This window comes from Liolophura sinensis, chromosome 9, assembly GCF_032854445.1.
Source record: "Liolophura sinensis isolate JHLJ2023 chromosome 9, CUHK_Ljap_v2, whole genome shotgun sequence".
In the NCBI taxonomy this organism is placed as follows: Eukaryota; Metazoa; Mollusca; class Polyplacophora; order Chitonida; family Chitonidae; genus Liolophura; species Liolophura sinensis.
The window spans coordinates 21,954,278-21,980,522 of record NC_088303.1 but is presented as its reverse complement, the minus strand read 5'-3'; the positions used below and the strand labels follow the sequence as shown (position 1 = coordinate 21,980,522).

Genomic DNA, 26,245 nt, shown 5'->3' with positions numbered 1-26,245 from the left:
CTTGTCATGTATTAACAATGCTTGTTCTAATCCACATACTGCTTCAGTTGTTTTTCCTCAGTTCTGTTAGTATTTATGTATTATTTCAATCTCATGGCTGTATTAAAATCATACAAGTTTCCAGGTCCTAAACATATTTTGTTTTCATGTTCACACATCTGTGGCTTGTGCATAGCTGTATATATGTACATCTTTTACATGTTGAATTTTTGTTATTTTTTTTTTCTCTTAAAATGGCTTTTGTTGTTCTCTGGCATCATTATGCCCATGTATTGCAGCTTCAGTTATCAGCAGCCTCTATGGTTAAACTTTGTAGGTTATGTCGTACCCTGGGCGTCAGCGTCTGCATCCAATAATAGAGAAAACGATGTTAAACAAAATATTAGGAGGTGGTATCTTAAAAAGTACTGCAGGTATTGAGCTCAGGGTTTGCACACTTGTAGAGCACAATATCAGGTGGGGGATATTGCATCATAGATTTGGTGTGCGCATATTGCATCATAGATTGGGTGTGCGCATATTAAATACTGTAAATTACTGAATACCTGACTTAGTGTATTGTATAATAGAATCACAGTTAAACAAGTGTTAGGGTTGGTATCTTACAAAGTATGTCATGTATTGACCTGAAGTTTTACTTACATATAAATCTCCTTGAGCATATTAATTACTGTAAATTACCAAATTCACGATTTCAGTTCTTTATGCATTGGGCTGAAGTTTTGTCTTCATGTGTCTCATACAGGCGAGCCCTTTGGTAGCAGTTCTAAGTTTAGCATAACATATTGTTGTTCATTTGTTTTTATTGCATTCTTACACCATTACACTTTTTCTGTAAGCCTCATACTGTTTGTGTTGCTCATACATGCTCTTGATTAAAACCTTCTCTTGTAATATATCCATAGTGTGCCAATTGTTTCATAACCAGAGGCTTGGTCATTTTCCTAACTAATCTAAAGTATGCAACTAATCGTTGCATACTTCATTGTTATCACATTTATTAAATAATATAAAGTTTATCTTAAATACAAATCTCTTATAACATTACTTGAGGTTCCTTTTATCATGCATGTAGTACGTGTTCGGTGAAAAAAAGCATAATTTACATGTACCTTTTTTTAAATTTCAGGTTTACTTATACTCTGCATTCTAGGCCAATCTTTTCACCTTTTATGCAACATTGGTAAGTACACATCATCTTTCAAGTTTATTAACAGCCACCTATTTTGCCATTTCAACCTTAAACTCCTGTTACATTATCTGTTTATGTTCTTCGTTATGATGTTGCAAATCATTGTAAAATACATAGCAACATGTAAACATGGCCAAAGTCAGCAAGTGAGCTACAATGTCTGTATATGCTACTAGTTTTTGCAAACAAAGGCACTTCCCAATTGCACTCAAAGTTGCAACAAGTGGTCTACACCACTCCTGGTGCTGAGGTAATACTTGAGGTTGGCTTCAAAACATTTGCCTTCAACCAGTATATTGTAGGTTGCAGGCAGTGGCCCAATGGTTAAGGTGCTTGCCTTCCAGTTGCTAGCATACACAAGATACATATACCCACCCCAGTTTGGAAGGCAATTGTACATTTCCCACTCTTAGTTTTTATGGCTCCTGAAGCATGACAATAATCCGTCGACCATGCTTGTGTGGTCGTCATCAAGTTGGTTTCAGAAGTAACATTCACACAACACAGAATGCACTTTTCTAGCACTGCCAGTCAGAACCTTTGTGTTGCATGTGGCAAAGCTCACCAGCTGCTGGCCAAAGGCCTATGCTTTTTTGTCTGGGCACAGCCATGGCCTCAGTGAAATGCACAAATAATCAAATATTATGCAGTATCAGGGCCATATGTAGAGCCATTTTATGTCCACAAAACAGTTCGTCTCTGAAACTGTTGCACACCCAAACTAATCAAACTGTATTAAAACTAGCTGACATACTGAGCAAAAATATCACAGTTTACCAATAAAAAGCTTTTGTTTTCATACCAATTTCTTTCATTCACACACTTCAAAACTCCCAAGCATCAATTTTAGTTGCATATCATAAAATGTTACCTTTAAAGTTTGGCATCACAGCCTTCTAGTGTTTTCTACACATGGCCTTCGGTATTGCTTCAAACCAAAATCAAGTAAGGTCACTTTCATATGTATATCATTGTTTCACTGTTCATCATATTGCCTCTCCATCAGTGCAACTTTGTCATGGTTCTTCTTACCAATCATAAAATTGCGTCAATTGGGTTAAATGTGTATATGTAGATCCAAGAAACTGTGCCAGTATTAGTAATCCATCTTGTTAACTTGTCTCTCTGCACTGGTTTCCTCCTCACAATTTTATGTTCCTTGTTGATACATGTACATGCACTGTGTAGCTGCAGGTGTTTCAGTTAATTAGTAACAATAGTTCTTGTTTACTGTCAATTCTCACACCAAACCAGTTAATTTAGATTAAATCCTTTCAAAATATGTGGTTAACTGTGCATGTAGTTACATTTTTGTAACAGTAACACATTAAATATTATTCAAGGCACAACCATTTGCAGCATCAGCGGTCATCTCATGCCCTCCCTTAGCATAATGTATGTAAATCGTGTAGGCAAGACTTTACAAAATATATGTGTAATCAAGCTAACAAATACATAAATATACCAAAGCGATCTTTTCACTTAAGGTTATCATGTCTTTTCTGATATATATATATATAAATATATATATATATATATATATATATATATATATATATATATATCCACTACATAATATTATTCCATTTGCCAAAAAAATTGTTGTACATAGTTTTCTTACCTCCAGCTTTATTATATTACAGATTCATTCAAAGGCATCTTCAAGATCCTTGTTAATTATGATGTAAGCCAAGTGCTGACATTCACCTTTCGTAAAACACAAGTACATGTGAGTGAGTTATGTAAATAAATTCTCCCAGCACCAGTACTTCCAAATGTCATTCTTGTAATAAAAGTGTGACACAGTTGCTTTAATCTGTTACAGTTTAGCATTTAACCCATTATTGCAAGCCATAGAGTATAAAGTGTAATGGTTGCCAATACATTTACAGTATAGACAGTAAAACCACAGCAGCCATCAGTGTTATTGTTTGCAGATGCAAACAAAATTGGTGTCACAAAATTGCACGTGCAGATGGTGCGTATATTTCAATTTGGTCTGTGAAACGGTTTGTTCATCTGTGTGTCTGTTCAGTCAAAACATGTCATCAAATAATTGGCTTATATTTGTGAACTAAGTTCCCTTGTACTCTCACCGGTTTCCACCATAATGCTTGCTGCTGTTAAATACGTAAAATATTCCTCAGTCCATTGTAAAACACCAATCAAATAAGTAAATAAACTAGCAGCATCATAATACTCCTCTCAGCTTTTAACAGAGTTCATGTATGGCCCTAGTCAGCTGCCTGTATTCAAAGCTATTCGCTTGTCACCAATGCAGTCGCGGTCAGTTCATGTCCTCTGCAGTCCTAGGTGGCAAGGTTTGATAACAACTGGCAGATGGTCGTGGGTTTCGAGCCCAGTTTCCTCCCACCATAATGCTGACCGCTGTCATATAAGTGAAATATTCTTCAGTATGGCGTAAAACATCAAATAAATAAATTGTGGTTTTCCATGGGCACTCCCATTTCATTAACCCATAATACTCATGAACATTATACGAGTCAACAAGTCTTCGGTACAGCATTAAAAAACTATCAGATTAAAAAACTATCAGATAAATAAATTAGAAGCATTCTGCCAAATTCAACAAAACATGCAATTTACTTGCAAATCCTAAAAGCCAAATTAAATTATGTACCGCACAACTGAGTCATCAAATCCTGGGTCAGTGCTCATGATTGCTGCATTAGCTTCAGTTAAGTGCATTCCTCCAGAGCTAGTTGTTATTATGTAGTGCACACACTACCCACATTATGTGTTCTTAGTTATTTTTGACACCTGTTCACATCAGCCCAATGCCAGATGGTTTTAGATATAAATGCTGTTCATGCAACAAATTCTGCTTGGGTATTATGCTTTAAAACACCATATATTCTTCTTTTCAGATCCTCTCCATTCCTCCCTGGAGTACAACAGAAGTCAACATTTTGGGGTGACTAGAGACAGATAAATCCATCATCTGCAATTAATCCTGCCATCTTTCATGAACACTTCACACTTCATTTTATATTTTCACCATTTGTGACGCAAACCTTGTTTCTACACAGGTAGTCTAAATCACCTCTGTTGAGGCTTGTTGATTCAGTTGGTTTGAATCTCGGTGCATGTGTTATATGAACAACTGCCGTCAGCGTCTAAATTTAGCTTGCCACTGTTTACATATGCTGAGTTCAGGGCCTTCTGTCTGCCTCTGCCTTAGAATGTTCCAGAATATGCTCAGTTCGGGGCCTGTTTGTTTACAACAAGTGTTCAAGAATTTTCTTATTCTAGAAAATTCCACCAGTCTATATAAGACCTATGAAAGCAGGTCAAAGGAGGAGAAAGAAGAATTATTGAGAGTTTTGGATGCTTTTGCTGTGTGTTACCTTAGTAGGCCTTTTGTACTGAATTTTGGTGTCTTTATAGCCTCTGGCTTTGTTATATCATATCTCCACCGAGCACTTGTTCAGTCTGAATATTTAATTTGTGCTCTTGTGTACACAGTGCTTATTAGTACACGGACACTGTCTGTGGAATTTTGTGTATATTTCGTCATACACTCAGTTATACTGTGGATTTTCCCTCTTGTGAATATTGCCTCTGTGCATTTTTAAGCATTGTGGAGTACATGCGTCCGTTTGGACTTGACACAGTTTTACATGTAAGTACTTTAGTATTTGTATAGATACTGCTATCCTTTCCTGTTAAACTTAAGTACTTTAGTATTTGTGTAAGTGTTGTTATCTGTTCTTGTTAAACCTAATAAATTGTTGAAAAATAAAATCTGCTAGTTTTGGTTACTTTTTTGTGCGGCTAAACTGTCGTGTATTTAGAACAAGCCATCTCTTTGTAATACAGACAGTTTGGGTCATAAGACATGTAATACAATCCATCAGTTTTCTTGTAAATCATCACTTCATTCGAATAAAGTTTGTCATTTTATTTAAAATGATAATTGAATATAATATTCAATTTTGTCGTCTTGGCTTTAGTGAACAAATCATTACTCAGTTCTTCATCAGGTTGCATGGTCATTAACTTACTGGTATTCTTTTATATTATCAAATTAGAAATACAACAGGTAACTATTTCTGCCATCTGTTTCTCCTGTACATCTTTGGAGCAACTTGGAGATCTCTGAACCCTATCCAGATGTACAATACTTTTGAGTCTTTAGGCCTCATCAATTAATTTTTCTGTTTTGCGGGCAAAATCTTCTTTTTTTCTGATGTTTTAGGGCAGTGCAAATATAAAACTCAAAAATCATCTAATTTGTGGCACATGTGGATTGTCCCAGTAATTGTTTAAGACATATTTATGTTATCCAAAAGCCTTCAAAAACAGGAAAATCACAAAATAAAATGGTTAATTTTCAAGTTTATTTTTATTCCTTCTTTCCACTTTTATTGTTGGCTCACCTGTAAAGCATAAATATAATTGCTGTATCCTTACATTCCAGGTACATGTACTAGTATACTTAATCATGTACTCTTCATTTCCATGGTCAACACATACCATTCAGTCATCATCCTTCATACATATGACAAGCATCAATGAGGACAGTTGTGGGTGGTGCAACTACAACGTACCCATAGATGGATGCCTCAAGTTGTCTTGTAATAGCACACAGCTACATGAAGCATGGTTAGCAGCTTGACTCTAACTCACAGACAAAGCGCTTGCAGGGATTCTCAGCTTTCTCAAACATCACAGGCACTTGGTATAGGTCACGGTATGCAGTATCTCAGGGTGCTGTTGGGCAGTCTTGCGTTCATTCAATACCCTGTGCCTTGCATTCTAACATAATATAAACATGCCCAAGGCTGGTGGTTTACCCCGGACAGTTTCCCCGAACTACAAAACTCGGTGCCATTGCGTAAGCAAATCAATTTATTAGTCAACATGCAAGCATATGTACGGCATGTACTGAGCTCAGGTTTTGCACACATGGGGAACACAACACAAAGACATGTTCCATAGGTCATGCTCTGTTAACATTTTAGTTACTTTCTTCTAATTTTTGGGACATTTATTAGAAGTGCTGAAAGCATAATATTAAATTTCTTTCCTGGCTTTTTGGAAAAGTAAAGATATGTTGTTCGTTAGATGGTATATCCATGTGAGTGAGTGAGAACTTGAGCTTAAAGTCGTATTTAACAATTTTACAGTCGTATGACGATGAGGGAATCCTTAGAGTGTAGGTAATGTGCCTCCTTGTTGCAGGACGGAATTCCACCGCTCTTTTATCTACTGCTGCTTCACTCAGTCGCTTTACTGAAGGGAAGTAAGGCGCCCCGCCCGAGCCATCATACTGATACGGGTCAATCTGTAGTTGCACTATCCCCTTCATGCTAAAAGTTACAACTTCCTCTTTTAAGGTGACACTTGTTTAAGTTCATATCATTTGTGCTTTGTAAGTGTGTTAAGTGCCGTAAATTACCAAATTCACGACCTCAGTACTTTATGCATTGAGCTCAAGTTCAATAGGCAGAAAACTCTTTCATAGTTTCAAATCCCAAACAAACAATTGTCACCAAATGTAGGATACCCGTGGGGAGCATTCTCTCTGACCTGAGCTTGGTACTTGTTCTAGAACAGCACTACATGACTATGTTTCCAGACAGTCCTCAGGTATCATTCTCTCAATATTTTTATTAAAAAGCTTTTATTTTCTATTAATATATAAAAGAGTAAAATATTAAACATTTGTGTCCAGTAATGCTAAAACAAATTAACACAACTATAATTTTATGCCTTATTATAAGTAGTATTAAATTTAATGCGCGCATATAAACAATGGCATTGTCATTTATTTGACCAAGTGTAGTTTGTCACGTAATACTATGCAATTATGCAAGTCAGTTAGTGTAGAGCACTATGACGCTGTAAGCCAACTGTAAGTACACACTAATCGTTACATATTTTTATTGGGAAGCATAGTCCCATTCAAAGTGTCCCACTGCACTAGAGTCATGCTTACAATGGCTTTAGTCTGTGCCATCCTTACTAACAATATTCACAGGATACAAGAAGTGGTGTATTGTTCTATTTTATAGAACTGTTTACCCCAAACAACTGCACCAAATTGATGGAGCCATTGAGCTTGAGTGAAATGTTGAGAAGATGCTGAAGCAGTCTGGCGTGTTTTCTCATCAAAACACAGCTCTCCTCTCTATGGAGAATCATCTGCTGCCATCACATGCCATTTTACACACCGTCTACTCACATCAATATTCTCTCTGTATAATGCCCACACTAGACCAGAACTTTCAAATCCCACACAGTTCTCTGTACAATCAACACACATCACATTAAACCCACCTTCCATAGCCCACCAAAAGTCTCTCCACTTACCTGTACATTACATAACACCTTTTATAGCTCATCCAAATATTCGTACAATGCACACTCTTTAGCCCACCCAGGTCACTCTACACAGCTACTTCCTTATCCCATTCAATAGTGTACAGACACTACAACCCATTGCCCATAACCCACCTTGGTCCTGCTACACACACTCCAACCCACCTTTCACAGCCCACCCAGGTCTGTGTAATAAACACACTACAACTGCCCTTCCACAGCCCACCCAGGTAAGTATAATAAACACACTACAACCCACCTTCCACAGCCCACCCAGGTCTGTACCATAAAAACACTACAACCCACCTTCCACAACCCACCCAGGTCTGTATAATAAACACACTACAACCCACCTTTCACAGCCCACCCAGGTCTGTTTAATTAACGCACTACAACCCACCTTTCACAGCCCACCCAGGTCTGTTTAATAAACACACTACAACTGCCCTTCCACAGCCCACCCAGGCCTGTATAATAAACACACTACAACCCACCTTCCACAGCCCACTCGGGTCTATATAATAAACACACTACAACCCACCTTCCACAGCCCACCCAGTTCTGTATAATAAACACACTACAACCCACCTTTCATAGCCCACCCAGGTCTGTGTAATAAACACTCGACAACCTACTGTCCACAGTCCATCTGGGTCTGTACCATAAACATACTACAACCCACCTTCCACAGCCCACTCAGGTCCATACAGTAAACACTCTACAACCCACCTTCCACAGCCCACCCAGGTCCGTACAGTAAACACACTACAACCCACCTTTCATAGCCCACCCAGGTCTGTATAATAAACACTCGACAACCTACCTTCCACAGTCCATCTGGGTCTGTACCATAAACACACTACAACCCACCTTCCACAGCCGACCCAGGTCCATACAGTAAACACTCTACAACCCACCTTCCACAGCCCACCCAGGTCTGTATAATAAACACACTACAACCCACCTTTCATAGCCCACCCAGGTCTGTATAATAAACACTCGACAACCTACCTTCCACAATCCATCTGGGCCTGTACCATAAACACTCTACAACCCACCTTCCACAGCTGACCCAGGTCTGTATAATAAACACACTACAACCCACCTTTCATAGCCCACCCAGGTCTGTGTAATAAATACTCGACAACCTACCTTCCATAGTCCATCTGGGTCAGTACCATAAACACACTACAACCCACCTTCCACAGCCCACCCAGGTCCATACAGTAAACACTCTACAACCCACCTTCCACAGCCCACCCAGGTCCGTACAGTAAACACACTACAACCCACCTGTCATAGCCCACCCAGGTCTGTATAATAAACACTCGACAACCTACCTTCCACAGTCCATCTGGGCCTGTACCATAAACACTTTACAACCCACCTTCCACAGCCCACCCAGGTCCATACAGTAAACACTCTACAACCCACCTTCCACAGCCCACCCAGGTCCATACAGTAAACACACTACAACCCACCTTTCATAGCCCACCCAGGTCTGTGTAATAAACACTCAACAACCTACCTTCCACAGTCCATCTGGGTCTGTACCATAAACACACTACAACCCACCTTCCACAGCCCACCCAGGTCCATACAATAAACACTCTACAACCCACCTTCCACAGCTGACCCAGGTCTGTATAATAAACACTCGACAACCTACCTTCCACAATCCATCTGGGCCTGTACCATAAACACTCTACAACCCACCTTCCACAGCCCACCCAGGTCTGTATAATAAACACACTACAACCCACCTTTCATAGCCCACCCAGGTCTGTATAATAAACACTCGACAACCTACCTTCCACAGTCCATCTGGGTCTGTACCATAAACACACTACAACCCACCTTCCACAGACGACCCAGGTCCATACAGTAAACACTCTACAACCCACCTTCCACAGCCGACCCAGGTCTGTTTAATAAACACCTGACAACCTACCTTCTACAATCCATCTGGGCCTGTACCATAAACACACAACAACCCACCTTCCACAGCCCACCCAGGTCTGTATAATAAACCTACAATGCTGATGATGGAGTGGCGTATTATTTCAGCACACATGGAAATCGTGTACGGCAGCTGCCATCCTACACCATTGGCATGAAGCAAAACTATGACTTCTCCATCGGATGAACAGAAGTGTGAGAAGCGCTGTACCAAGGTGTCTTGGGTAGGCTGGTCCCACTTGTTCCTATGGTTTAGTCCTATGGTCATGATCTCTTTCATGGATTTTCTCACAAATTAGGAAACAATTACAGATCATCTGACATAACCACATTGCAAGGGGTAAATACTGAGATATGTGAACAGTTCAACTCCATTCTCCAATGCATAAAATACATAGGAGCTCACCTCAGCCAGTCTCATTTCTGATTCTTTCTGCAACTCATGATTTATATCTGGAATGAAAGGAAGACAAATATTTTTACTTGTAGAGTCAATGTAGCCCTCATTGGTGTGGACAGTGTATAGGTCCAAATTGTCTTATCCCACAATATCACAATCCACAAATGAGCATGTGTGCTCAGTGACTCCCTGTCTGTGCGTATAAACTGTGTACCAGTGGATAGCAACAGAGAGATATATGCTCAGTGACTCCCTGTCTGTGCTTACCTATTTCTTTGAATCAAGAAAACTTACACTTATGGCTACAATTTTTGTGCACTGATCTACCAAGAACGATATTGGCAGCCATGATTCCCTGGCATTTTTCTGTTTTGTGGAATTTACACAAATATTTCTATAAACCATCCAAGTATGGTTACAGTTTCTCAGACAAACATCAAAACTAGAGAAGCTTACTGTCTCTCTAGCAACTTTACCACATTTGTGGAGTGTCAAAGCTGTCCACATCTGTATTAGTACCAGGAGCCTGTTACACTGGCCCATACCTATACCTCGACGGAATATTTAAACCATTCACACAGTCAGTGACTGTTGTCATGTACAGCTAATCAAAGGCTTGCAGTGGCCACCCATAGGACACGGATAGCCAATCATGCGTACAGATTCGCATATTAAAAATTACTCCTGCGAGTCGGCGTTAGAACTCCTTACAAGGAATTTTTTTACTGTCTTAGCTCAACATATGCATATCAAAGACCATTACCAACTTCCCACAATGATGTCTTTTTCCACCTCAACGGATTATAACATACAAAGTGGCTGCTCTGCCATCTTTAAGCATACCATAAACAGTTATATTTATGATAGTATTATAATTTTGCCGTTTGTTGTTGAATCAGTGACAAATTCTTGTAGCACTATCTAATGACAGAATGATATCTGTGTATGATGATGTCATTCTCTTTTATTTTGGTTTAGACAGTATTTGATTGTATCACCTGACTTAAACATCATGTGTTTTACGAACTGTTCAATCACGCGAGCAGTCGGTGTTCTCTGAATGCCTTGTTAAACTTTGTTATGTCTGTAACTTATGCGGCTCACAACTGAGTCGTATCCCAGGCTGCAACTGAGTTATACAGGTGAAAAAGTTATGTTTTAGCTTTCGTACACTTTTATGTTGTGTATAAATGTAGACGCAAAAACCTTCATATCCAATATCTTCATACTGTTTGATAAATGTTTAATAAAGGAACATGTTTGTATCATCATGAAGGCTATACTGGATTTATGCAAATTACTTAGAAATCTATGTTGCTTACATCTCAAGGTGCATATTACTGTACTTTCAGCCATTTTCTTGCTGTAGATAACATACTATATATTCCTTTGGAAGGTCTTCAGCAACCTGCGGATGGTCGTGGGTTTCGACTGGGATATGCCCCGTTTCCTCCCATCATAACACTTGCCGCCGCCCTACAAGTGAAATATTCTTGAGTGCGACGTAAAACACAATTCAAATAAATAAATATATAATCAGACACAGCATCTGAGAAATAGCGCATATTGACAAACCAATTTCGATTTGGTTATGTCTTGGTTTGAAGTGAATTTGGACTCGTAACATCACCACTTCACAGAACCGTTAAAGACAAAGGAACATTAACATGAAGAATATATCAAGTAAAAGACCATTAAACACTGTATATAAACACATGGTTGGAGTTATACCGTGTGACGGATACTCTCTGGGTCGCTACATCCAACTTTAGAATTTGATGTTTAAAACCCATAAAATGGGTTGGAAAAAAAATTTAAAAAATCCATGGACCTATTTTGCTGGACAGCGTTTCTTGTAAATGATTTCAGCCTTTACTCTGACATGAAAACATTTCTTCACTGAAAACACAAATATAAGCCAACAGTGTGAGCAGAGAAAATTATATGAAACTTGACGTATTTCTTCTTGATATTCTTTGTTTCCATTTCGCACCTTCAAAGGTTGCATAAAACTTACAGAAAAGCCTGGTTTATCGTGTGCACAAATAATGGGGATATAGTTCTCTTCTTGCCAGATTAAAATTTTGAATTCTAAACTTTTAACAGTATTAGTTATTAATTAATGATACAGTGATTATTTATTACACTGGAATGGTGTTGTTACACATTGGATGTACATGATGTAAATTTTAAACCTTACATGTTTGTGATTCAGGTGGCTGCTTTTCTGCTAAACAGTTTCTTCACTGGGGTGACCGGCCTTTGAACACCAAATAATAGAGAAATAGTGAATACATCAGCCTTACAATTCTTTTAAATTATTTCCAAGTTTTTATTTTTTTATTTTTACAGCTTGTTACAACCACACTGAAATACAGTTAGTTTTAATGACTACTTTTGCCAAAGCATATGTATGGCGTAACATTGAACACCGAAAACCTAGGGAGTGGTAGGCCTTCATTCAGACAGCTTCCTTTGTCTTGTTTCCACTGGTCCCATTTCCATTGACCAAGTTGAAATATTGTGAAGGCATTGAACTACAGATAAAATGACATGCATTTAATATGCTAAGTTTCAGTATATATTTGGCTAAAGTATAGACTACACATAACACCAAACAGGATACAGTAGTAACTGGGAAGAAGTGCCTGAATGAGCACAATCTATATGCACTTTGTATTTATTTATTTGGTCTTAGGGAACTGAGCAGAGCCGGAGCCTGGAGAAACCAACTGGCCTCTGCAAATTGCTGGGAGATCTTCCCACATATGGTCAGACAGGAAGCCAGCATGAGCTAAACTTGAACTCACACCGACCTCATTGGTTTGAGGCTTCTGGGTCATTGTGCCGCTAACCACCTTGGTCACGGAGGCCTTATCAGTTTACCTCATCAATTCTGACACCACTGTAAAAGGGATGAAAGGACACTGTTGTCAACTGAGCATGCACACTCATGAAGAAATAAATTAATTTGATCACAACACAAATAAACTTTGAACCCTTTATTTATACTTATTTAACCAAAAAATATTATAAATGAACATGGACAAAGACATATTATTTGAACATTTACACCCATAAGACAGTTAAAGTACTTTGGAAATTTATGGTATATGACCTAATATTTGGACCATCACAAAAATTGTACATTGTGTCTTATTCTGAGAGTTCTATTAATGTTATAAAGGTGTTTTGGGGTTTGTTTGGAAAGTAGGACGATATCCTAAGGAATAGGTAAGTTATCGCACCAAAAGTATATCTGACAACATTTATTTGCCTCTAAAAATGAACTTTTGGGGTAAAATTTTAAGTCATTCACCTATATGTAATATATATTACACAATTTAAATATCATCACTTTCTACCTTCACTTTAACAAGTGGGCAAGAACTTTGCAATTTCTGCATTGATGTACTCGTACTATCAGCGAGAATAACATGTAATGAGCTGATTATTACAAATATGTTTTTGTTCTACCATTTATTAATGTTATTAATGTTTACTCTTCTCCATATTTGGACGTTCCTGAGTATAGTCATTCGAGCATCACTGCACACAGTACATTTAAGTCTGTGAAAGGTGTAGGATGCATTTCTGTATGAGGTCTTGGATTGATGGCGTGCATTTTGCTTGAAGTTCCATGACATGAAGACAACGATGACAGTGCAAGCTGTTCCACCATATCAGAAAATGGAGTTGTCAATCTGCCAATAAATATCACAGATATTAATGAGAAAACATATATTTGGCAGAGCTGCATGAAGAAAACATTTTTCATCAGGCAAATCTAATACTAGTACTTCAGAAGGAAAATGATACATCCATATATGTTTCACGCACACTGAATGCAAATCCTTGTTTACACAAACCAGAATGCCAGTTTGAACACATGCTGTGCACTTGGTGTTGAAAGTGTCCACAGTATGTCTATTGACAGCAGGTAATGCCCCTCACTGAATTAATACCCATAATCAAGAGAAATTAAGAAAACATGACGGCTTTGGTTCACAAAAAGTATACTTTTTGGTAACATTTATGGCATTTACAACTGGAATGTGGTATTCCTCTTAAAGTAAGAGAAGGTTGTGGTTTCCTTCAGTCCGGTTTCCTTCCATCAGAACACTTACTGCCATGATATAAGTGAAATATTCTTGAGCAAGGCATAAAACACCAATCAAATAAAATAAAAAATTCAGTCATGTGACGTCAAAAATGACCTGTACACAGTCAGATTGAAGTTTTGCCTGATGAACTTAAATATCGTTCCATTTTTTTTCTGTGATGCCCAGAGAATAGCAGATAACACTCAAAAACTGTTGTTTTTCTCATTCTTAAAAGTCACACAAGCAGGATAAACTAACACTCTTTATTTTAGTGTTGTAACTATTTTGCCACACTGGATAGTTTTGCCTTTTGTGTAGCCCTTGTGCCATAGTTTCTACACTGTCTGATTTAGTTCTGGCAATTTGTATAAAACTGAAAGTGACATCCTAAAAGCTGGAGGTGGGTACATCTCCTTAACAAATAATGCCAATGCAAAGACGCAAATTTTACCTTTGCAAACCAAAAGTAGGACATGGAAAAAAAAAACAAACAACTTGCACTTTCTGCAAAACAATTGTATGTGTAGCAGTTTTGGACAATGATTGTAAATATACAAATACATAACCTGAAGTGACATCCTTGAAACCAGAAGTGGGTATATCTCCTTATACTCCCTATATATAACATCCTATCAGTTGATGCTATTTGGAAAGAAAAAAAAATGCAATATGTCCATGAGCAAACTGGGTAACGTGACTTGGTGGCCATGTTGAATTTAGTGCAAAACTTTTAATAGCATGCTAGTCTACATAAGTCACTAAAATTTCGAAAATGTGAAATCTTTTTTATGTTTTTTGCAACCAGTTATCAGATAACATTACACAAAAACTATGCTATCTGATGAACTTTGAGATGCTGATTGTAAGTCACCAGAAGTTAGCGATTTTATTTTACTACAAGTGGAAAAAATGCAATGAAAATAAATGAAAATGGATCATTTGAAACTAAGCAAATGAAGGGTTGATACACTGGTAGCCGACACAGACTGGAGCAAAGAAAGTATAATAAACCTTCAAATTTGTTTGTAAGTATGGTAGATTGAAGAAAAACAAAAGAAGAATACAATGCGAGAATAGGGGAAAAAAATAGAGAAACCTGTCCCCTAAATAAGTAAAGATTTCAATAAAATTGCTCATTAAAGTAATTAGTGTGCATGAAATGTGGAACACTGAAGTATTTACATTATCTACACTCACAGAGCTTTGTTGAGAAAGCTTGGATGGGTGATGGTATATGTACGATAAATGTACCCTTTAGGGGCAAATTATATGAATGGAATTAATAAACAAATGCTTACTGTTACCAATGTGCCACAAGCTGTGAGAGAGGGAAAAACCTTTTTAAAAAAGCAGGTTGGCATGACTTTAAAGACTATTTATAATATTACCATTATTTATTTATATAACTGGAGCTTTATACAGTACTCAAAAATATTAAACTTACATGATGACAGCCAGTATTAAACCGGGCAAAGCTTGGGGAAAACTCACGACCATCTACAGCTTGCTGGCAGACCTTCAAGGATGCGAATATAACATTAAGAATAAAGTTAACAGAATCAATGACATGCATGAAGTTGAAAAGTAAATCAACCTTCAAGGTCATAATTGTGGCAAATTAAGATTAATACGACACACGAAATATGCAACAATTATTCATGGAGTAAGCTGGATTTTAAACTTGGTGCGAGGTTACACAAAATGAACACATGCACATAAAATTTCATGAGAATGAGACAATCAGACCTGTGTGACAGATAGGTGGACAGAGTACTGGGTGAGCAGACAGAATGACAAATCAAAATTAATGTCTGTTGCTGATTTTGAAGAATGTGATTAATGGCAAACAAGGCAGTCAGTGAACACCTGTAGCTCTCCTGACTGAGCAGTTCATAAAACTGTATGATGTTCAGTGAGATATGTTCAAATCCTGTCCTCTAAACCAAAATACAGCAGCATGACACAGACACATACACATGTCATTCATACATTAGATAGTACTAAGATGTCGCACTTAAATCAAAAAGAAAGGCCAAAATTATTATGAACTGTCAGAAATATGACTGTTTATTATATACATAGCAGATATAGATTTCAGAGCAGCTTCGTGATCAGGTCATCAAACTAAATAAAGTAGAATACAGAAAATATTTAAATTCAGAAAATATTGATCACGTGACAAATTCAGTGATCAGCGCATTTCCACAGTTTTCAAGATAAATAACTAATTTCTGCACCTTTCATTTGTTCGAACATGCTCTATCTGCATTTTAAATTTCAGCTTAATCGCATTAAACCTTCTCAAGAAAATGACACATAAACACTTTCTGTCAACCGCAATATTGCAGAAACAGTACATTAATTGAATGGTGTCTATGCATTGATAGAAAGCACATATTCTTCGTAACCATCAATGCACTGTACCTACACTACATAATATGTACATATAAATGTGTCAAATGTAGTCAATCAACCTGTGGGCAATGTTTAAAGGCGAGTATGTCCTCTTTTTTTTCCACACAGCTCAAGGATTTTCAGCATACTTACAGAACATACATAGCCCTTATTACACAGTCATTTTCAGCTTACAACTATAGCTGTTTTCTGTCTAGTGTCCAGCAAATACTGGGATAACTGTGATTTTTCGCAGCTTAATAACAATTTAGGACAAAAGCATACACATCAAGAGAAAAAATAAGACCGGGTTCGAGATAAGAACGTCAAACTACGTCGGGTGGCATACTTACAATATTTCTACATTCATTCTAGACACAAACAGATTGTATATGCATTATGTAACGTCTTGTAAATGTGCCAAAAAGTCGTAAATCGGCCTTTTATCAAATTTTGAAGCCCTGTATATCCTGTTTTAAGACAGCTCAAACATTTTCAGCATACATGCAGTACATATATAGTCCCTTTCACTCAGCAATCTTGAACTCTACAGGTGTATCAGTTTTCTGTCAAGAGACCTACAAATATGGGGAAATTGCAAATTTCTGATCACAATTTGCGACATAACTACATCTGACAGGGAAAAAATAAGAACAAATTCGTGATCTGGACATCAAATTATGTCAGATAGCATATTTAGAATATTGAAATTCCAAAAAAACACACACACACACACAAAAATGTGATATCACTTCCTCTGTATCATGTAAAACCTAATTTGCATAAACATTGCATTCTTTCTTCCAAACAGTCTCCAGGGAGCGCTTGTTATGTGTGCTAAATTTCAAGACAATCAGACAGGGTTCTGGAGAAAATGACTCTCAAACATTTTCATATCAACCGTATATGGCCGCCACATCACGACTTGAGGACGCCCAAATCTTTACTCGTAAAAGCACATCTCCAGCTCTGTCACCTATCTAAGTTTCACGCATTTCTGTCAAGCCTCTTTCACTTAGAAGTTTTTCAATTTTGAGAATGAGATAACTGCAATTTTTTTGGCATGTACTACTTTCGGGTTGTTGACGTCACTTCTGTAAAATTTGTCCGCTTGCCTTGGGATGATGTTAGGACTTAAGATTGCATCTCTAGCTTCACTGGTTAAGGAGATATACCCACTTCTGGTTTTGATAATGTCACTTCCAGTTTTGCAAAAATTGCATTTTCGGAATCAGTGTCAAAAACTGCATCTGACAGGACTATTTGCAGAACATCACCTGAACAAGTGTAGAAATTATTAGCAAAAAACGAAATTTGGGGTTACATGATAATTTCAGCCAATAGCAAACTTGTACAATTTTCAACCAAGAAAGTTTTTGTTCTCAAACTAATCAAGCCTAGGCTTTGTACACTTTCGGTTGAAATTTCAGCTCAGTCACATCAGTTGTTCTGGAGAAGAAGATTTTTTTTCAGGTTTTCATCAAAATCCAAGATGGCCGCCAAGTCACGTGACAAAACCTACCTAAAAGTTACGATGTACAACTTCAAGTCCTACAGTCCCCACAATATGGCTGAAATATTGCCGATGCAGCTTTATGCCATAATCATTCATTCTTGGAAGGCCTACAGACAAATATGTTTAAATTTCATTTTTATTTCATAAACTTCGGAATAACCATTTTCACCAGAAAAGCGGCACAATTTTGGTGAGAATAATAATAAAGACAAATAATCTTAACGAATACAAGAGGGAATCAAGCCTGAATGGCTTGAACACCTAATTAAGATCTTGCTACGAAATAAACAAAAAAGGCATAAAATATTACATTGTCTTAAATATGACCGTTCATAACATTCATAAAGAATGCAGAGCAGTGACTTCATATGTTATAGATTTGTAAATTGTTGTGGTTGTAAAAGATGCCATTGTGGACTGTGGTATTTGTATACACATGGTGAACTGCATTTGGTAATCCGTGTACTGTTTGTGGCAATTGCAATCCTGTGATTGATCAATTCCATGTGACAGGCACTACATTCAGATTGGTATTTTTTATTCATTTTTTCAGTGGGAATATATGAAAAGAGCCAATGATATTAACTAATCATAACAGAGGCTAGTTTGAATAGTGTGACGGGTGCTACAGACAACAGTGACTACTGACGTGTCACTTTGACATCTTCACAGATTCCTGTGATTTGTTGTAAGACTGAACCTTAATTTTCTGCTTGAACTGACTGACTTGACTGAAACTTATGCGGCTTTAGCACAAGGAAGCACCAATCAAATAAAACTGTCAAAAAGGAAAACTTGAGGTTTTAACTGTAAATGTTTAACTGTCAAGTGGTGCATAACTGATAGGTTCTGAAGGTGTCACTGGATGTCGGAGATACATAACAGGTAAGTGCTTTTGGTGCATATAAACCCCGAAAATGGACATGCCTGGCAGAATAAAATTATTCAGTGAAGCTCCCATTAGATATGAGATTTTGTACGTTTTGAGAAACACGGTGTTTGCCATGGCCAACGGACAGAGAAAGAGACAGGTGTCAAGGTTTAGGAAAGGAAAAAAACTATTCAATCAGAGGCACTAAAGCAACACTCAGGCTGGTAGGAATGTGCCAAAAACATATGTACGACTCAGAGCAACAGCAGCTGTGCGAGACCGCATGGATTGGACAAAACTTGAATGTTTGAACCTGTTGGACTGTGATCTACAGCCCTATGATGTTGGTGTACCGTGTCCTGGCCCATTCGCTCCCACTGTCATGGACTCTTACCAGCAGGCTGAACGCCAGAGATCAAAAGCTGAGCAGAACATCTACAGGCTGCTACACCTGGGAAAGACCGCCGAGCTGTAGAATACTGCATTTGCCTCCCACTGGACCACAACATCATACTGTCCTGAAGGGCTGAACTGAGATTTGAACAGCCAGGTTCCTCGGGGTGTGTGCATCACAGAGAGGCTTGCCTGTGCTGAGTGCGGCTTCTCTTCTAAAAGTAGAAAGTTGTACCATGAAGATACTATCAGGCAAAAATTTATTTATTTAATTTATTTGATTGGTGTTTTACGCCGTACTCAAGAATATATCACTTATACGACGACGGCCAGCATTATGGTGGGTGGAAACTGGGCAGAACTTAGGGGAAGACAGACAGACCTTCCCACTTTTGGCCAGAGAGGAGGCCAGCATGAGCTGGACTTGAACTCACAGCGACCCCAACCAGGCAAAGACAATGAAAATGTCTGCTAGTTGGAATGAACCCACACTAGCAATGAAAATGGGTCAGTTACTAAACACGCTGAACTTGCATGCCGTTTGTTGCACTCATTGCAATGTAGTTTGAGACATTCTAGTCAAGCACAATGAGGCATCAATAGTACAGATAAGGTGAAATACCTAACAACCGATGCGGACAGTTCATTATACGCAGAAGCCATGGTGCCAGTGCACCATCTGGACACACACCACTTGGGGAAAAGCCATTGCAGCGTGAAAGTGATGGCATTCTGTGACAATGTGTTCCCCACAAGGACAGCGGAGGAAAAGAAAGACAGGAAACTGGCTTTGCGGACGACCTTGCATCTAGGTGAAACAGTGAGTGCACAGAGGCCTACTGACAGACTCCAGGTGACATAAGGGACTTGATATGTAGAAACCTGACTTTCGTAACAGATGCCATTGTCCTGTGTTACCAGGGAGATCACTGTTTGTGCAAGCAGTATTTGGCTATAACTGAGGAGGATGGCAATTTAATAAATGATCCAGCTAAAATTTTCCATATTTTCAATACTTTCTTCTCAACTGTCCCCATTCTTTGATAGATATTAATAATACAAACAAGGACAATTTTGTTCAAAGTCTTGAAAAACTCAGGGAACAAGTTGAGGGAAAAGTTCTTCATGATACTTTTTATTCCATACGAAATATGTTGTATGTTTCTGTTTTACAATACCTTTTAAGGCTTGATAAAGATAAGGCTAGTGATCTAGACAATGTCAATTCCAAATTTCTTTCATCATCTGCCCCCTATTAATGCAAAATCTTTTACCATGCTAATAAACAAATGTGTTATGACCAGACATGGTTATCCCTCTTCACCATTATTTCTAAAGAACAATGGCAATTCTATTGACAGCTTTGCTGATGAGACAACTATGTGCTGCTCCTCAGGCAATGCGTCTGACACTGAGCACCATATAAACACCAATATGGATTGCATTACATTCATTAATCCCCCAAAATTTGAATACATTACACTGGGCTCCAGTTAATCACATATGTTCCTTTCTCTGTTATGCTTGATGGAAGTAAACCTGAATGACTCAGAAATGCTAAACTACTTGTTATTAATATTGATGAACATCTTTCCGGGAACACACAAATCAAAAATGTGTGTAAAAAGGATTCTAAATTGATAGGAATTCCACGCAGGAAGAAAGCTCTTCTAACATGTCACTGTAGTAATATTTTCTACAAGTCTTATGTTTTTCTTCTTCACTTTGATTATTGCTGTTCAGTATGGGGCAACTGCTCAATGAAACATAGAGAAAGGATAGTCAAGCCACAGAAAAGAACTTCTTGTTCAGTTCTACAAGAAAGCATAAACCCATCTGAAAAAACTTTGCTGGCAAGACTAAAATGGATGCATTTTGATAAAAGGGTAAACTATGAAATTGTCTGTATCATTTATAAAGCATTACATAATCTCTGTCCAGACTATATTAAACAACTTTTCCCTCCAAAGAAACAGCTGTACAATACTGTTATTAGATAAACACAACACAATGTCCATTTGCCTAAAGGCTGGACAAATTACGTGATAAAAAGTTTTACAAGCATAGGCATCAAACTATGAAAGAAGCCCCTTCCCTATCAAGTTTTCAATCTCGTTACTTAAAATTACAGACAACAACTGAAATGTACATGTATGCCTTCAATGTATATATCATCTAGATAATATCCCATCTCTCTTAACTTTACTTGTTCAGAATCTAAATGTAATATGTTCAAACTTAAAATGTACTTTCTTTTTTATTTCTATTTTATTTTTTTTATACTCAGATGTATTATTATTACTGTAGAAAACCTCTTTGTAAGACTAGGTCCCTGTGACACTGTTTCACGCATGTGCGTTGTTCAAACCAAATAGGGGATGGGAAAGGGGCAATCTTCCACTCATTTGGCTTGTTCTCTGTATATGCATGTCAGGGTTCCAGACAGCAGGAGGGCAGGAAAGGGTCGATAATGGGCCGTCTCCCACTACCCTACTTCCCCCGCTGGTTGAGACAGTTGCAGGGACAGCACTATTGGTTGTGTTGTTGAGTGTGTATGTATGAATGTATGTCACTTTTCAAAATACACAATGCTTTCTCTGTACATGCGTGTAGGGGGTTCCAGCCAGACAGCACTATTGGTTGTGTTGTTGAGTGTGTATGTATGAATGTATGTTACTTTTCAAAATACACAATGCTTTCTCTGTACGTGTGTGTAGGGGGTTCCAGCCAGACAGCACTATTGGTTGTGTTGTTGAGTGTGTATGTATGAATGTATGTTACTTTTCAAAATACACAATGCTTTCTCTGTACGTGTGTGTAGGGGGTTCCAGCCAGACAGCACTATTGGTTGTGTTGTTGAATGTGTATGTATGAATGTATGTCACTTTTCAAAATACACAATGCTTTCTTTTGTTTTATAAATACTGATGTATTTTTTTTATGTATTTTAATCTTTTCATACATTTCCTACATATTGTTTTCTCTTTGAAGGTCTTGGGGAAGAACAGTTTCAGTGGAAATTGACCGAGCTACCTTCAATAAATAAAGATATTATTATTATCATATTACGAATATGTGTGGGGAGGAACCAAGGGAGATAACTGCATTAAAACAGTGTTTAGTGAGTGACAATTTTGAATTTGTTGCTAGCCCTTAGACTGACTATACAATCAGGCAATGTGTGACTTTTAGCCTTGGACAATCTGCTCTGAGTAAAACAAGCCACTTGCTGAGTACTAACCGAGGATTTTAACCTGGCCATCAGTAAATGAGTTCCCAAAAACAAACTTTTCTCTCGAAATTTTGAAGAGAGAACACAAAGCTGCCTGGAATGCTGTCAATGAATAGCCAAATCTGTGATGAAATTGAAAGTGTGAATTGACATCAGTGCCCATTACAAAGGGTTCAAAAGCTGCACAAGGGCTTTATAAAAGCCAATTAAGAGACAACAGAGCACATCTTCGAAAGAAAATGAAAAGGAAAAGGTAGCAACAGAGAGCCGAAAGTGTGCAGCAAACAATGTCTGTCTAAGCCTGTTGTACAAATGAGGGAGAAGCCAAAAGTGCTTACAGATAATACGTATTATAATATCACGTACATTAAATAAGCTGCAATTTCAGGTAAGAGATTCTGTCATGAGGGATACTCCGATATACATCTAGAGTATGGTTTTAAAAGTGCCCATGAAATAAAATACATAAAATGATATTCATGCATATAAATGGATTGCAGAAAAAACAGTACATGTAGGACACAAAGTATAGTATGTATATATGTATGCTTGAGTTTAACGTCATACCTAATAACGTTTCAGACATATGATGACGAGGAGTATTTAGACTGCTCCTAGAGTATCTGTTGTTGAGGAAGGGTGAGTACATGCTGCCACTTAAGTGTAATGCCACAAAACATCTCATGCAGTGACATTGTACTGACACTGGGCCCAACCACTTATGTTTACTTTCTGTAACCTGTCAGTGCTGAGCATCAAACAAGGCAGCAACAAGTACCATGTATAAAATGTTTGGTATGACTTGACCTGGGTTTGTCCCCAGGACTGCTGTCCTGACATCGAGGAGGATGCTGTAGCTACTAGGCCAGCGAAGCGGTTGCACAATGTGGAAATTTATGCTACAGACTGAAACTGATATATGTGAAACAGTTGTTTATTTATTTATTTTATCATGATTACTGAAGATTCATTATTGTGGGAGGAAAACAGACAGAGATAAACCCTCTGCCACAAAGGCCATTGTGAAATGCTTACGCCTGAACAACATACACTATTATGGGAGACTTGAGGATGAGCTACACACAAGCCCTCAATGACACTAAAATGCACTGTTTTCTTCTGTCCCTGACAACTGTGGTTTAATAAAGGAAAGAACAAAACATAAAGGAGTTCACGTTTGGGAATGTTTTGATTCAGGCGTGAACTAGTTCCCCACTGATGCAGATAAGAAAATTTTGAGGGAGTGTATGAACAGAAAATTACATTAGCAAAAAACATTTAAATGGATTATAATACCTCAAAGAAATGTGAAGATACTAAGTATGACCCTTATTATTAAATTGTATGCTGAAAGCAAACACATTAAATGGCACACCTGTATGACAAATACTGATAACCAAAAATTTTTAAACCTAAATTAAGATGAGTATTGATTACAGATGTACTTACAAGACAAACAACCTTACAAACTAAGCAATATGTAAAAATGAAGCACAAACAATATGGATGAATAGTTGAAAAACAATTAGGTGACTACCCCCTGTATCAGTCAATGTTGAACTCTCCAAGGACAAGTTTGCACAGCTCCACCACTTGTGAGCACTGAGTAGTTAGACACATCAGCTTAGAGAATTGGTGGGCTCCATATGAAGGGGATCACCTATTTTGTTATTATTTTTGTTACTATTATTTTGTCACCCAAGAATTTGAAACACTGTTTAGACATTAAAATGATATTGGCAGCTGAATTACTCGTGCATACAAAACAAATGATGAAATGGTAGAAAAGAAAATATGTGTGTAATAAACTGATTATTAGCTTAAGTAGTATGTAAAGTAAAACTCTAGGTTATATTTATTGCTTTTATTTTATTTGATTGGTGTTTTATGCCGTACTCAAGAATATTTCACTTATACGACAGTGGTCAGCATTATGGTGGGTGGAAACTGGGCAGAGCCCGGGGGAAATCCATGACCATCCGCAGGTTGCTGACAGACCTTCCCACTTACGGCTAAAGAGAAACTCTAGGTTATAGGTAGGAAAGAAAACAGTTATGGAATACACAGTATATAAACGCTTAACATAACTAGACATAGTTCAACTACTACGTTTAAATTATACACACAAAAAAAAATAAAGAGTACAAACAAGCCTGAATTTTTGACATATAATATCAGAAAAAGTTTGATATAAAGGAACTTGAGTGAAATTTACAGCAGATAACTGCCCATGCACATAACGAAATGAGAAATGAGAAGTGATTATTCCAAAATGGCTGTCATTTCCCCTTTGACCTTTATGAAACTGAATTTGAAAGCAATGTGTAGTGGTAATTTTGTAACATAACTTAATACTTATTTGCAGAATGCTGAGGTTGTTTCCAGTGAATTGAGATATTTGACAGCACATTACAGGTACAAGTGTGAAATACACAGAGAGTTTTTGTTTGGCCAGGATAAAATATGGTAGCCTGGATGTAATGTATGATAACAATACATCAAGTTAAGAATTACCAACTTGGAATGAGTGTACAACTTGCTTACATGTACCTATGTGATCGCTGAAGGATTTCCCTATGTGGGTGACACAAGCCGACGTCCAATGCCGACCCAGGAGCTAAAGGGAAATTTCCACTAGCTACTGCTAGTATAAGCATTGGAAAGCTGCTCCTGTTACACTCCTCCCCACTTAAATCCTCCCCTCTCTCCCAAAACACACCCACGTTCACTGGCTCAGAGCTCCACGCTTCTTGGAACCTTTTAGGTCAAGGTACCAGTGGAATGGTTGAAAGATTTCACTACGTCGGTCACATTCCAACTCGGGTTTCTGCAGCTGATGTCCAGCGCTCTACCAACTGAGCTAAAGGGCAATTCCTGCTAACTACTGCTAGTATAAGCACTGGAAAGCTGCTCCAGTTACACATATACACTGCCGTGGAACCCAGTTGTCAATGAAACATATGTTTGTTTACACAGCCACTCAGAGCAACACCCGGTGACCTGAAGCCCTGACTAATGCACCTTACCTACAAGATTTGTAAGTTAACGTGCCAACATAAATGTACGTACACATGAGTTGATTACATTATTCATTTGATCCGTGTTTTATGTTGTAAACAAGTACTGAAAGCAAAAATTGAAACTAAAGTAAAAGTATAGTTGTGAAGGGCAGCGATTGCAGGAATATGCTCTGTGCGTTGTACATGAATTATAACTGAGTTAAATTGTAATTATATAATTATAATTAAATCACAATTTAACTCAGCCACCCCATGGCGACTGGGAATTACACTGTCTTGTAATACTGCGCACACTGATAAAATTGGGGGACAGGAGTTACCAGATAACGCCCTCTAGTGGCAAAATGGGGAACTAAAGTAATTGCTGCACCAGAAAAATCAGCATTTAGGTCCATTTACCTCTCTGTTACTTATGACGTACTCGTCACTGCCAGGATCCCAGGCGCTCGAAACTATATATGAATGCTGATCCCCGATCGGAATTTCAAGGTTTAAAATTCACATGTTTAAAGGCGAACCAAATGCGATTAAATGATTTTTTTCATGCTATAAGGTACATGCATTAATAAAAATATATTATTGTTAAACTATAAATGCTCGGTACCATACCGGTACTGCACAAAGGTACCTAATCTATAGCTGTACGTATGTTGTAAATAATGCACACGTGGTTGTTGTTTCATCCTTTTCTACTTCGCTGTGAATTTGGGCTTTGTATTGTGGCATTTGATTGGTCGAATGGCGCCCTGCCATGCTTTGTTTGTAAGATGTGGTCTGATTGAGTCCAACAATTTGCGGTCAATCCATACTGTCGCATGGT

At 37.9% G+C, this 26,245-nt stretch overlaps 1 long non-coding RNA gene across 3 annotated transcripts; it reads right to left on the bottom strand.

The window, feature by feature from the left end:
- Positions 1-13,418: 13,418 nt before the first annotated feature.
- LOC135475461 (uncharacterized) lies at positions 13,419-26,110 on the bottom strand. Of its 3 annotated transcripts, XR_010445048.1 has the most exons (5): positions 25,825-26,097; positions 19,175-19,388; positions 15,444-15,515; positions 14,566-14,641; positions 13,419-13,600 (listed from the first exon to the last, which is right to left on the bottom strand). It is a non-coding gene; the product is annotated as an uncharacterized LOC135475461 (long non-coding RNA). The 3 variants fall into 3 exon arrangements; XR_010445049.1 differs by having other exon boundaries at positions 13,419-14,641; positions 26,054-26,110; XR_010445047.1 differs by having other exon boundaries at positions 13,419-14,641.
- Positions 26,111-26,245: the final 135 nt, after the last annotated feature.